General features: G+C 36.4%; 2 pseudogenes; both read right to left on the bottom strand.

Moving 5' to 3' along the window:
* Window positions 1-7,780: 7,780 nt before the first annotated feature.
* Window positions 7,781-8,550, bottom strand: LOC149198717 (replication factor C subunit 5 pseudogene; annotated as a pseudogene).
* A 5,018-nt stretch (window positions 8,551-13,568) lies between these two features.
* Window positions 13,569-14,351, bottom strand: LOC149198718 (replication factor C subunit 3 pseudogene; annotated as a pseudogene).
* Window positions 14,352-14,783: the final 432 nt, after the last annotated feature.

Raw genomic sequence — 14,783 nt, forward strand, 5'->3', positions numbered from 1 at the left:
TAATAGTGAGCTTGTTGAGCTCTATATAATCCAGACACATGCACCATGATCCATCCTTCTTGTGCACCAATACTAGTGGAGTAGAGAAAGAACTTTGACTAGGTTGAATTATACCAGCCTCTAGCATTTCTGCAACCATACGTTCAATTTCACCTTTTTTGGCATAGGGATATCTGTAAGTCCTAATGTTCGAAGGAACACTTCCTGGAATCAAATGAATATCATGATCATGATCACAAATAGGTGGGAGACCTTTGGGAGTCTCAAATACCTTGGAATGATTGTCCAAGACTTTTTGGAGATCTGGAGAAATAGATGATTTTGATGTGGGAACCTCTAGCGAACATAATTGTGCAATTACGCCCCATTGTTCTTTCATTAGAAGCTTTGTCATTCCATTAGAGCTGATTATCTTTCCTGGTTTCCCTGCAATACCTCTTAATTCAACTTCCTTCCCTTCCGAAGAAAATTTCATGAAAAGTTCTTTAAAATTAAAAGCTATTGTACCCAAGGATTGTAGCCATTAGACTCCTAGTACAACATCAGCACCACCCATTGGAATGGAAAGCATTGGGCTATTCAATACATATCCTCCACTTGCAACCATCACTTGACACTCTGGTGCTAGATATAAGAAGCAATTCACTTCCTTGGCTATCTTACAATGAATAAAATTATGGGTACTTCCCAAATCAATCAACACTATTACCTTTTTCTTCTTGATATGTCCTTCTATCTTGATAGTTTGAGGAGTGGTAATTCAGCCAATGCATTACAAGATATGGTTGGATTAATTTCTTCTTTCTCTAGGGTTTGTACCTGGTGTATATCCTCTTATTTTGGTGTTTATTGTTCCTTTTCTTCCTCCTCTTCACAATCTATGTAAAATAATTTCTTCTCAGCACACTTATGAACTTTAGTGTATTTTCTATCACAACTATAACAAAGCCCTTTTGCTTTTTTTTCTTCCAATTGTTGGGGTGTCAACCTTGTAGGTTGTGGATGGTTGTGGGAAACAACACTTCCCTCCTTATAGTTGTGAGTGGTAGGCTTCCTTGTTGCCATAATTTTTCTTTCCATTTTCCTTGCCAACCTAAATGCCTTCTCCAATGAGTCAGGTTCCCAAGGGCGAATCTCATGTTGGATGTTATCCTTTAAAGTCCCTATGAACATATCAATCCTATGCTCCTCTGAAATATCCTTTACCCTTATATTCAATTTTTGGAAGTCCTCAATGTGCTCCCTCATTGAACCCTTTTGTTTGAGGTTTATCAATTGGCTAAAAAAAGTTTTTTTTTTTCGTATCCTCATAATGTGCTGTCATTTCTTCCATAAAAATTTCCCAAGTCACAATTTGTTTACGAAATCAAAGCCATTGATACCATACAAACTGGTTTGGTTCCAAATATAAATTTGCAATGTGTACCTTTTGTGTGTTTTGCACATTATGGAGATCGAAAAATTGCTCCATCTGTAATATCCATGTTACGGGATCCTGGCCATCAAACTTTCTCATATTGATCTTTGGAACATGGTGGGTCTTTGTTCCAATGTTAGAGTCTATGAAATCATGATTAACATTTCTTTTGTTCTCATCATGAGTTTCCTCTACAACATTTTCGCCATTAAGAAGTATTTCTTGTAGCAACTTTGTCAAACCTTCCTTCAATCCTTCAATGTCTTTCTTCAAATCTTCCATGTTTTCATTCTTCAAATCATGATTAACATTCCTTCCTCTCCTACCTTTTTTCCATTAGGAAGCCTTTCTAGTAGTAATGTTTTCATACCATCTATCTTAGCTTCCATGTCGTCCATCTTAGCTTCCATGCTATCCATCTTAGTTTCCACACCATTCATCTTAGCTTCCATGCCATTTATCTTAGATTCCAAGCCATTTATCTTAGCTTCTGTTAGATTTTGTGAGAGTGACATTTGTTGCACTTGGTCTCGTAATTTTGATATATCATGTAGCATTTCTTCCTCTTCTTCATGAGTCATGCTAGAGATTTCAAATTGTTTACTAGGTGTTTCCATTTTCTTTCTGTGGGGCATCAATTACTGATAATAATGCTTCCCTATGCCCTTTGAATTCCTTCAAACTAATTTTTCAAACCAAGCTTATGCAAATATTTTAAAAAATACACACCTTTTTTCACTTTGTAGGTGCTCGATATTGAATCTGATATATATCTGTAATTTATGATCTTCCAGTTATGAAATTTAGACTTGTGGTAGCTCTCTACGTCCTCTTTCCAATGCCACCAGTATGATCAAAATTGGATTCTTGAAGAAAAGGTTATGCGCAATCTCCCAAGATGGCTTGATTATATAACTTTTCACAAGAGTGAATTTGTACGAAGTGCCCGGTATCCATGTTTTAACCTTAGGACCTGAAAAAGATACACAGGAAACTATAGGCCATCCTCTATCTATAAATTCTTACAAAATTGCAATCTAATGCTCAGAGAGAATGTTATGACAATTTTCCCAAGGTCACCTGTTTGGGATGTAATTCAGGAGCCTGTAGAAACCCTAACTTCCTCAGATTATATATCCGAAAATATAATGAGACAAGATAAAATTTGGACCCAATGTTAATCATGATGTCTTATGAAATGGGTTTTTTTTAAGATTTTGAAACCGTCGCAGAAAAAAAGTTATAGTGAAAATTCCATGATGACCTGTTTGGAGCAGCGAAACCTAGAATCCAAAGCTCTGATACCAAATGTTATGAAACCAGCTCACAAAAAGATAGAAAAGGTAGATGAACGACTTAGAAATAAGCCTATTCAAGGGGGAAACCTCCTTTACATTACACAAATGAATAATTCTTGGATGATTCAAATGAAAAAACCTCCTTTCTATATATAGGAGTCTAAGGGGTCACAATATAACCCAAGCCGACCTAACCATAATAATATAAGGCCACATAAATAAAAATAGTGGGCTTCTGGGGTGCACAATAATAACAATATGGGGATAATAGGGTCACAACAATGACAATAAGGGCTACAATGACAAAAGTAATGGGGTAATCACTAGTATTATAGGGACCTAACATTTTCTATCATACCTTAGATACAATTCCAATGAATTAGTATTTGGAGACGGAGCTTCGCCATGGAACAACTGAATGGGACATCTTAAGGGAGAGTCTCTTATTAACTTTCAGCTTTGAGGATGGGTTTGAGTGCATTGATGAAGCGCTCCAGGAGATAAAGAAGTTATATTTAGAACACCTAAAGAACTGGTAGAATGGGCTCAGTCGGATTGGAGTACACAGCTACGCCATGTGCTGGAGTGTTAGAATGTGACTATTGAAGAGGAAGAAGAAGATCCACAAAATATTAACATTCCAGAGATAGAAGGACAGCACAAAGTCAAAGGACTAAAAGTTGTGAACCCAAATATATCAGAACCTTTGAAAACTAGACAAGTAAACATTGGATTTGAAGTAGAGCCTAAGTTCGCGAAGATAGGTGACTATTGGGACAAACATACAGTCGATAAGGTAGTTGAACTGTTGGGATAATAGTCAGATCTCTTCCCAACAAATTTTTTAGATTTGAAGGGGATCGTTGGAGATTTAAAGGTTATGAGGATTATGTTGAAACCAGATGCGAAGCCTGTTAAGTAGAGACCTTATCGTATAAATCCAAAGTATAAAGAAAAGGTGCGCCAAGAGCTGGATAATATGTTGGATGCCAGTATTATTGAACCAGTAGAGGAATCCGATTGGGTAATCCCAATGGTGGTCCAAGAGAAGAAACATAAAGGAGAAATCTAAATATGCATAGATATAAGAAATTTGAATTATGCATGCGTGCATGATCCGTTTCCAGCACCATTTCCAGATGAAGTATTAGAGAATGTTGGCAGACAAGAGGCTTATTCATTTATTGATGGCTTTTCAGGATATCATCAAATAAAGATCGCGACAGAAGATCGAAGCAAGCCAACCTTCACAGTGGAGTGGGCTTTCTTTTAATATACAGTAATGCCATTCAAATTGAAGAATGTGCCTACAATTTTCTCCCTAGTAATCGCGGCATTCAAGGAATTTATCCAAGTTTTTGGAGGTTTATTTCGAAGATTGGACTGTATTTGGGTTGGTAAAGTGCCATGTTGTGAGTCTGTGCCTTATGCTAGATACATGTTGAAGGTATCAGATCACGCTAAATTTGTAGAAGTGCATATTTTGTGCCCTTTGGAATTTTGCTCAGGCATGTCGTATGTAAATAGGGATTGATGGTGGACCCTACGAAGATCATTGTGATTATGAATTTGGAAGCTCCTAGGAATGTAAAACAGTTGCGCACAACATTGGGGCACACTGGATATTATAGAAAATTTATCAAGGCATATTCTCAGATAACCATGCCGACAGAAAAATTATTGAAGAAAGATGTGATGTTTTACTGGGATGAAGACTGTCAGCGTAGTCTAGATGTCTTGAAGGAAAAGATGGTAATTGTGCCTATTTTGGTGTTTCCAGATTGGAAGAAAGAGTTCCATGTACATGTAGATGCCTCTTTCATTGCACTAGGAGTGGTATTAACAAAGGTAGGAGAAGGATAAATTGGTCATTCGATAGCCTTTGTGAGAAGAAATTTATCCAAGGTTGAGAAGAATTATTACACTACAGAGCAAGAAGGGCTAGCAATGGTCTACGCACTGCAAAAGTTTCAGGATTATTTGTTGGGTGGACACTTTAAAATGTATACAGATGACTCTGCGTTGAAGTACCTAGTCAATAAGCCTGTGTTGGGGTTGGGGAGATCTTTCGATGGTTATTGTTATTTCAAGAATATGACTTTGAAGTGATTGTGAAGCCTAGAAGACTGAATGCAGGACCAGACCATATGCCACGGATTGAAATGGGTGAAGAACCAAATAGTTTGGAGGAAGGACTGCCAGATGCGCAACTCTTTGTGGTGTGCATCGCGAATGACCATTTTGCTGATACCATTCAGCTTTTAACTACGGGTACATCTCCAGAAGGATATTCCACGCAGTAGAAGAAGAAATTAGTAGTCTGTGCCGTATATTTTTCAGTGATTGCAGGTCACTTGTATCAGATGGGAACAGATGAAATACCGCGAAGATATGTTCTAGAATTTGAACAAGCTAGTATCCTCGCTGAAGCCCATGGTGGAGCAACAAGAGGATACTAAGCAGGAAAAGCGACCGTGCAAAATATTTTGTGCGTTGGGTTATGGTGGCCGACATTACACAAGGATTCTAAGTCATACTGCAAGGTGTGTAATGCTTGCCAAAGGATGAGAAATCCTTCGCGAAGAAATGAATTTCCTTTAAATCCTTAGGTCTCATTGCAGGTATTTTATGAGTAGGCCATTGATTTCATAAGTCCAATACAACCGCTAGGTAAGAAGATAGGCGCGCGGTATATCATTACTGCAACATAATATTTAACCAGATGGGTGGAATCACAGCCAATGAAGGATTGTAAAGCTTCCATCGTTGCAAGTTTTTGTTTGAAAATGTTTTAACACGGTTTGGATGCCCTAAGGTGTTGATGAGTCATAGGGGTACACATTTCTTGAATGAAACAATCAACGCAATGCTTGAGGAATTCCAGGTGTATCATTAAAAGAGCACACCCTATCACCCAAAGACGAATGGAATAGTGGAAGCATTTAACAAAATCTTGGAGAATGCATTGACGAAGGTCTGGAACGTGCAGAGGAATGACTAGGATATGCGTGTACCAGCAGTGAAATGGGCATATAGGATGACCTGCAAGAAGTTGACAGGCCAAACACCATTTAGGTTTGTCTATGGGATTGAAGCAGTGATACCTATCGAGTATATTGTGCCAAGTTTACGTATTTCAACTTTGAAAGAGATGGTGGATCGCGAAACATTGGAGAAACGGCTCATGCAGCTAATGGAGTTAGAAGAGGATCACTTCTTTGTAGGATTTCATCAGCAGGTGCAAAAGGAATGCGAAAAATCATGGCATGATAGGCATATCAAGCTGCACACTTTCAAGGAGGATGATTTAGTGCTGCTATATGACAGCAAGATCACAAAATTTCCAGGAAAATTTTAAATGCACTGGTTGGGGCCATATGTTGTTAAGGAGATCAAAAATGGTAGTCTCAAAAAGTGAATGGAAGTAGGTTGAATCTATATACAGGGGATCCTGCTCCTGCGCAATGACTGCATGGCAGCAAGATAGTCTTAGTAATCCTGGCAGCTGCAAGGGATTGTGAGACTATAAACTACGCTTCCCAAAGAGGAGAAAAACCTAATAGGGAGCCTGCTCAACAGAGGACAGGAGTGCGATAGGTGAAGCTATGCTGGATGAGTTGGGCCTATTGGGAGGTATAAATTATAGATTTACACCCACATTAAAATTGTTAATCTGGGGTTGTAAGACTTAGAGATGTAACACAAGATATGCCAGAATATGACCTCAGGGATTTGTAAGATCAAAACAATTTGAAAAGGAAATCATTTAAGAAAAGGCATTCCAAAGTAAACATACTGCAACAAATAAAGAATGCAAATCTTCTTAAAAGACTACAACTACGCTACAAATATCAAAGCATGAAACAAATTCAATTTCAACTATTTTAAAATCTGTACTTAAAATGCTTCTTCTGAATGATGCAAGTACTATTGCTGGAAAGAAATCATAAGTGTATGGAAATATTCAATCCATAATTTAAAATCATCGAATGAGGATATCTTCAAGAGTGTTGTTGGACACTTTAATTATGTTAAAAATGTACTCAAAGTAATCTTGATATTTGAGTAAATGTTGTTTTCTTAAAACACCAAGATAAATTCCATGTAATGATTTCTTATAAGTGCCAAACAATATGAATGGTGAATCAAATGAAATCCTTATTACTCTTATACTATTTTTTTGTCCCTGTCTTGAATCCCTGCAGACTAAAAATATGTTTTGTTATATAATAAAGAGAATAGGGCAATTAGTGAAAATGAGAAAGAAGCACTTGTTAAGTTTACTCTATTTTTAATCTAATTACTCGAACATAAATAAATCCTAAAATGACATTGGCATTAAATTTATCAAACCTATGCAATTAAGAAATCATGAAATGGCAAAGCAGAGTTTAAATCACACTACACAATTCAAGAAATAAAAATAAAACGTAGTCAAATGAATTACACAAGCATGTAATTAAATCACACTAACAAGAAATAAAATGCAGTGAAATAAATAAATCCTAAGAAATTTAGCTAATGAACTGGTTGATGGGCCCGAACAACCAGCTCGATCTCACTGTAAAAATCAAATCAACAACCCATCTCAGAAATTCGAATTAGCCTGGAAAATATAAATTAATTGCAAAATCATATTGCTACTGAAACCAAATTACATGAATGCTAAATAATTAAATGTTGGGCTCCAGTGGTCCCCTCCAGGGATCATTCCACTGGGTTTATATTCCTCTTATGGCACAATTGAAATTCAAACTCTGCAAATAATACAATGCACAGGTTTGATTTCCACGTAGTGTTCTTCTGCAATCCCAGTGATCCTGTGCAATCCCACCTTCCTATGCATGAACAAAAATCTCCATTATATAGCAGCAGTGTTGCCTCTAATTAACCAGATTGATTGTTATATGGCATATAAATTTAGGATCGTTTGTTAATATAAATTAATTACAATCAAAACAAGAGAATTTGTTTCCAATTGGGTTTGGGCTGGTGATTGGCTTCTAGAAATAATTGACCCTTACGCACTGATAGTAGAGGCACATTGATCATGGCTGGCTAAGCTTCAGTGGTCTACTATATTTGTTGCAACTCCTTTCCTCAACAACCCAGCAAACGCATTCACCACAGTATTAAAGAGATATGCATTCCCTTGTTTTTTCCATGGTGATCTAAAACATAAAAGAAGCCAAATGAAGTTCCAATGTTGCACTTTGCAAGCCTCAAAGCAAAGAATTTCTCTCCTTAAGTCTCTGTTAGATTGTTGAGCTATACGACTTGTGAATCTCAAAGGAAGTTGTAGTCCTTCTTTCATAGCAATATATTCAAATACTTCAACTATTTTCTCCTTTGAAGGTGAATTGACACGAATATTCAGGCAATGAGATCTCACTGCTTCAAGTACTTTTGACACACTATCACAACATAAAACTATTCGGCATGCTCCACTCTAGACTTCCATTGTGCGTCGGAGAGAGTGATGAGCCTCTTTAGAAATCTTGCCAACTTTATTGAGAACAAGCACTTCGAAGCATTTATTCCCATTTACATCAATGGGCCTACTATTAGCCATTTATTTGATAATCTCTTAAACATATTTATCTTGGAAACATGCATTACTAGGATTCAATTCCATGTGATGATTACTTGATACTGTTGTCAACTCCACATCAATGGTCCTTGTACCAACCTCAATCTTCGATGACTTTTTTCTACCTTCACCTTCTCAACCCCTGGACCAAATATCTCCTTAAGAAAAGCCATGATTAAAGATTCCTTTCTGGCACCAGATGGTTCATAAAATAGTAGATGAGGGCAGTCCTGCTTAGAAACCATTTGGCTTCTATGACGACATGGCATGGAGGCTTATCCAAACACCATGAAGTATCTATTCAAACCAGTGTTGTGAGGAGCACACAAGATCAATTTTCTCATTTTATTTACCGCCATGACTTTGGTGTTTTCCTCTTGCAAGACCTTTCTTTTTCTTTGCTTTTGACTTCAAGCATACACTGAAGAGCGTTACCCTGGCTAGTCAGTGCATGCAAGTAACCTCTCGCCATACGTAATTGTTGGTGAGATAGTTGAAGCTTCAAACCAGTTCGAGTCGACATCCACAAAGCACTTTCCTCCAACCAAACTTGGACTAGCATAGATTTTAGTGAATCATGTCTTTGGTCATGGACATGCACCCTCCTCCATTCATTGGTTGATGACTTTGCACCATTTTCCTTGATCATTGTAGCTGTATACAACCATTCCATATTGTTGATGTTCCAAGCTCAGAGCCATGGATGCGCACTATACTTGTATACTCATTTTGTAGCATTGGACTGCATACAAAACCATTCTCATATTGCCAGAAATCAGGAAGCTAGAAATAGACATTTCTTGCACTAACAACGAACATTAATCAAGGAATTCTCAGTCAAATCAATGTTTTCTTGTGAATAATCTCATAAATATAAGATGTTCTTAATGGTATCATATGGTTGTTGTTGAACTTTTCCTGAGAGAGTGTAGTCTTGCCATGAAATAGGCCGATGAATGAGATAGTGTAGGTATGTGGTTTTTCAATCTTTGTCATTGAATTCATGTTGTTTCTTCTATGAATCCGTGTTCAAATATGTTTATGCTTCTGTACTCAAATTCATTTTACAAAACATTCTTGCACTACTGGTGCTAGAATTATTCATCTGCCACCAAGAAAGCATATAATGAAATTTACACACAAAACATTCTTCAAGAAGAATTTATTAATTTAATAGATATTGTCTCTAAATGCCTCTAACTGTCAACTTAATAAGATAATAATGATTAAAAACAATAGTCACAAGCATAGAATTATTTGATAAAAACTATAAAAATCTGGGTAAAAATGCAGCTCAACATCCCCCCATGCTAATCTTCTTGCACATCCTCATGCAAGCCAAACCTTTAGACTATAAAAATATGAAAGATTACAAGGGAAATATTTGAAGATCAAACTATGCTTCCAATAAATGTCAGCAAAAATTTCAGCAAGGATGAAGATGCCTGGTATTTTAAAGCATTCATTAGCCTGGAACATAACTATTACATTACTAGCCAAAACCATGTTACAGTTCTAATTAAAGTATCGACTATAGTAATGTAACAAGATCAGGTACAAAATGTAGACATTATGGAGAAAAAGTATTGCACATACCTTTTATCTTGTCCCAAATGAATTCCTATTTTTGTTTCTACCCAGAGCCTTATGATAAAATCAAGTTTTTGCTAAAATGTTGCAATTTCAAGAATACTACCACAAGATTCTGCACCTACTTTGGAAATCTTGTACCTTAGACTATGTAGCATGTATTTAGAGGAAACCACAATCAATACACATGGTTGTCAATCAACACCTTGTGAGTAGTCATCATTGAGTAATTCATCACTTTAATTACCATAAAAATTAAAAAGAGTTATGATACCAGAAAAAGGGAAATAAAAATTGAGCATTATGACACTTTCCTGGACCAATCAATAACCTCTTTATTGAACATTCTAAATTTATTTGTCATTTAGATGTAAAAGAAAAATTATCCTTAACCAGCATAAAGAGTTACCTTCACTAAGGGTACCACATCATTAAAGATTCTTGATTTTTGAAAAATAGAACTCAAAGCATCATGTTCAAATCATCTTAAAACCATTGTCCAAGAATTAAAATGACGAGTTTCAGGGAAAGAGAAGGATAACCAAGCAAATCATAGTATATGATCAACTTTAATACCACATACATGGCCCTACTGCCCACAAGTGTCCATAACCTTGGCAGGGATGTCTTTTAACCCAGTGAAATGTCTATGTCCCACTTACTAGATATAGATTCAGAGTTAGATTATTTGACTTTTAGATGAAGGTAACTGTCCTGTCTTGGTAACCAGCTGATGGCAGTGCCACTCACAAAAAGTAACATGGATGAACAGGTTGGCTCGTGATGAGACCTCCTGTCTTCCAGCTTTTTAGCTGAAAGCCATTACTCTGGTGTGGTGACCAGCAGCAGTAATGTCATGCATGTTAGGTCTTATGATCGTGGTAGGTCGGCTCATCACAAGACCTCCTATCCTTCCCTAAATCGTTTATAAACTCTGATTATGATTAACCTTTAAAGGTTACTAAATAAGTGGGGAGACAGATCTACTCCTTAAGAGTACAGGATGGTGTGAAATTTTTTAATGACTAATCATTACTGGCTAGTTCCTCTACCCTAAAGACTTATTAAAAATATCCTAGATAATGACTGAAAGATTCTTTGAGTTAATAATTCTAGTGTTCTCATGAACAACTTATTATGATCTTTTACAAGAGTGGTCCACCATAGGGGGCTCTCCAATAGTACCTTCTAAGGGAAACTGAAAATATATATCTCAGACGACAACTCATTAGAGTGATTAATCATGGTTACTTTTGCAAAATCATGAGGTATTAGAGTGAATCATACTCAACAATATTTGTCACAGATGTGTGTCAACAACTAATGTGGATCAAAAGCAGTTTCAGTGGTTATACTTTGAAAATCAAAACCCTAATAGCGTTATTATAACAACTTTATTCATTTATTCTCCTACCCTACTCTACCCTAAAAAGCAGAAGACTCCTTTTTAAGTATAGAAGTACTTCCAATGCATCCACGTGCGCAATAGAAGGACAATTATACTCATGTTCAAATTTGAAAAGTATATACGAGAAAATACCAAAACATGAGGTACTAGCTGCACTAACTGATGTGATGCTACAAATTGTCGAATGATAAAGGAGAAGTGGATAATGACAGTCATTTGGAACTAGGATTCTATGGGATCCATATACTCTTGGTTACTTGATTCATGCACAACATCCAGCGCATCGTACAAATCCTACACATTTCCTTGTCTATCCTCTAAAGTTTAGGCCGGATCAGATATATATTCTGCTTCTAATAGCTTATCCTCATCATGCATGATCCATAGCTTCTCAGTCTCCTTAGGAAGACCTTCTGAATCTTCATGAATCTTCTCTTCCAGAGGAATATACCTTTCTCTGATTGATGCCAAAATGTGATCTTTCTATGAAGTGGAGACCCCAACTTCTGCTAGAATTTGAGATAATTCTTGGAATAACATCACACTTCCTAACATTATCTTACTAGCTTGAAAATCTGGTTAGCACCAAACTTGAAATCATTGTTTATTCGAGCAACCAAACCTTGGAGCGACCAAACAAAAGCGGATGTGGCTCTTCACTCACGTCTTACCGTCATCTCCGCCCTCTAGTTTCCCTCTGATGGTAAAAGTGGGAAAAAAATTCAATTAATCTCAATTGCAGTAAACAAAACAACCACACTTTTCAGTAAGGAAAATCACTTATTTGCAGTAAAGAAACCCTAGTTTGTGAGCTTTCTCGAAATACCACCCAATATGCTTCAGCTAGCAAGGGCAATCACGTTAATCTAAAAATTTAGTTTCTAAAGAAAGGAAAAAGTATAACAAATTGTGAGGCCTTATCCTACAATGCCTCCCCGGCAAGGGCGCCAAAATGTTAGGAGGTATAAATGCTAGATTTACACCCACATTTAAATTGTCAATCCAGGATTGTAAGACTTAGAGACGTAACACAATATATGTCAGAATATGACCTTAGGGATTTGTAAGATCAAAACAATTCGAAAATGAAATCATTCAAGAAAATACATTCCAAAGTAAACACACTGCAATAAATAAAGAATGCAAAGCTTCTTAAAAGACTACAGCTATGCTGCAAATATGAAAGCATGAAACAAATTCAATTTCAACTATTTTAAAATATGTACTTAAAATGCTTCTTCCGAATGATGCAAGTATTGTTGTTGGAAAGAAATCATAAGTGTATGGAAATATTCAATCCATAATAAATTCCATGTAATGATTTCTTATAAGTGTCAAACAATATGAATGGTGAATAAAATGAAATCCTTATTAATATTATACTAATTTTTTGTCCTTGTCTTGAATCCTTGCAGACTAAAAATATGTTTTTTTTGTATAAGAAAGAGAACAAGGCAATTAATGAAAATGAGAAAGAATCACTTGTTCAATTTACTCTATTTTTAATCTAATTACTCAAACGGAAATAAATCCTAAAATGACATTGGCATTAAATTTATCAAACCTATGCAATTAAGAAATCATGAAATGGCAAAGCAGAGTTTAAATCACACTACACAATTCAGGAAATAAAAATAAAACGTAGTCAAATGAATTACACAAGCATGTAATTAAATCACACTAACAAGAAATAAAATGCAGTGAAATAAATAAATCCTAAGAAATTTAGCTAACGAACTAGTTGATGGGCCCGAACAACTAGCTCGATCTCACTGTAAAAATCAAATCAACAACCCATCTTAGAAATTTGAATTAGCCTGGAAAATATAAATTAATTGCAAAATCATATTGCTACTAAAACCAAATTACATGAATGCTAAATAATTAAATGTTGGGCTCTAGTGGTCCCCTCCAGGGATCATTCCACTGGGCTCAGATTCCTCTTATGGCGCAATTGAAATCCAGACTCTGCAAATAATACAATGTACAGGTTTGATTTCCACGTAGCGTTCTTTTGCAATCCCATCGATCCTATGCGATCCCGCCTTCCTATGCGTGAACAACAATATCCATTATATAGCAGCAGTGATGCCTCTAATTAACCGGATCGATTGTTATATGGCTTATAAATTTAGGATCGTTTGTTAATATAAATTAATTACAATCAAAACAAGAGGATTTGTTTCCAATTTGGTTCGAGCTGGTGATTGGCTTCTAGAAATAATTGACCCTTGCGCACTACTAGTAGAGGCACATCGACCACAGCTAGCTAAGCTTCGGTGGTCTACTATATTTGTCACAACTCCTTTCCTCAATAACCCAACAGACACGTTCACCATAGTATTTAAGAGATATGCCTTTCCTTTTTTTCCATGGTGATCTAAAACATAAAAGAATCCAAATGAAGTTCCAATGTTTCACTTTGCAAGCCTCAAAGCAAAGAATTTCTCTCCTTAAGTATCTGTTAGATTATTGAGTTATACGACCTGTGAATCCCAAAGGAAGATGTAGTCCTTCTTTCTTAGCAATATATTCAAATACTTCAAGTATTTTCTCCTTTGAAGGTGAATTGACGCGAATATTCAGGCAACCAGATCTCACTGCTTCAAGTACTTTCGACACACTATCATCGAATAAAACTATTCGGCATGCTCCACTGTAGACTTCCATTGTGTGTCGGAGAGAGTGATGAGCCTATTTAGAAAGCTTGTCAAATTTATTGAGAACAACCACTTTGAATCATTTATTCCCATTTACATCAGTGGCCCTACTCTTATCCATTTCTTTGATAATATCTTAAACAACATATTTATCCTTGAAACATGCATTACTAGGATTCAATTGCACGTGATGATTACTTGATATTGTTGTCAACTCCTCATCAATAATCCTTGTACCAACCTCAATCTTTGATGTCTTATTTTCTACCTTCACCTTCTCAACCCCTGGACCAAATATCTCCTTAAGAAAAGCCATGATTAAAGATTCCTTTCCGGCACCAGATGGTTCATAAAATAGTAGATGAGGTCAGTCCTCCTTAGAAACCATTTGGATTCTACGACGACATGGCATGGAGGCTTATCCAAACACCATGAAGTATCTATTCAAACCAGTGTTGTGAGGAACACACAAGATCAATTTTCTCATTTTATTTACCACCATGACTTTGGTGTTTTCCTCTTGCAAGATCTTTCTTTTTCTTTGCCTTTGACTTCAAGCATACGCTGAAGAGCGTTACCCTGGCTAGTCAGTGCATGCAAGTAACCTCTCACCATAAGTAATTGTTGATGAGATAGTTGAAGCTTCAAACCAGTTCGAGTCGACATCCATAAAGCACTTTCCTCCAACCAAACTTGGACTAGCATGGATTTTAGTGAATCATGTCTTTGGTCATGGATGTGCACCCTCCTCCATTCATTGGTTGATAACTTTGCACCATTTTCCTTGATCATTGTAGCTATATACAACCATTCCATATTG

Source organism: Pinus tabuliformis, chromosome 2_1 (assembly GCF_031772625.1).
Source record: "Pinus tabuliformis cultivar Carrire ecotype Pingquan chromosome 2_1, CPIR1, whole genome shotgun sequence".
Classification (NCBI taxonomy): domain Eukaryota; kingdom Viridiplantae; phylum Streptophyta; class Pinopsida; order Pinales; family Pinaceae; genus Pinus; species Pinus tabuliformis.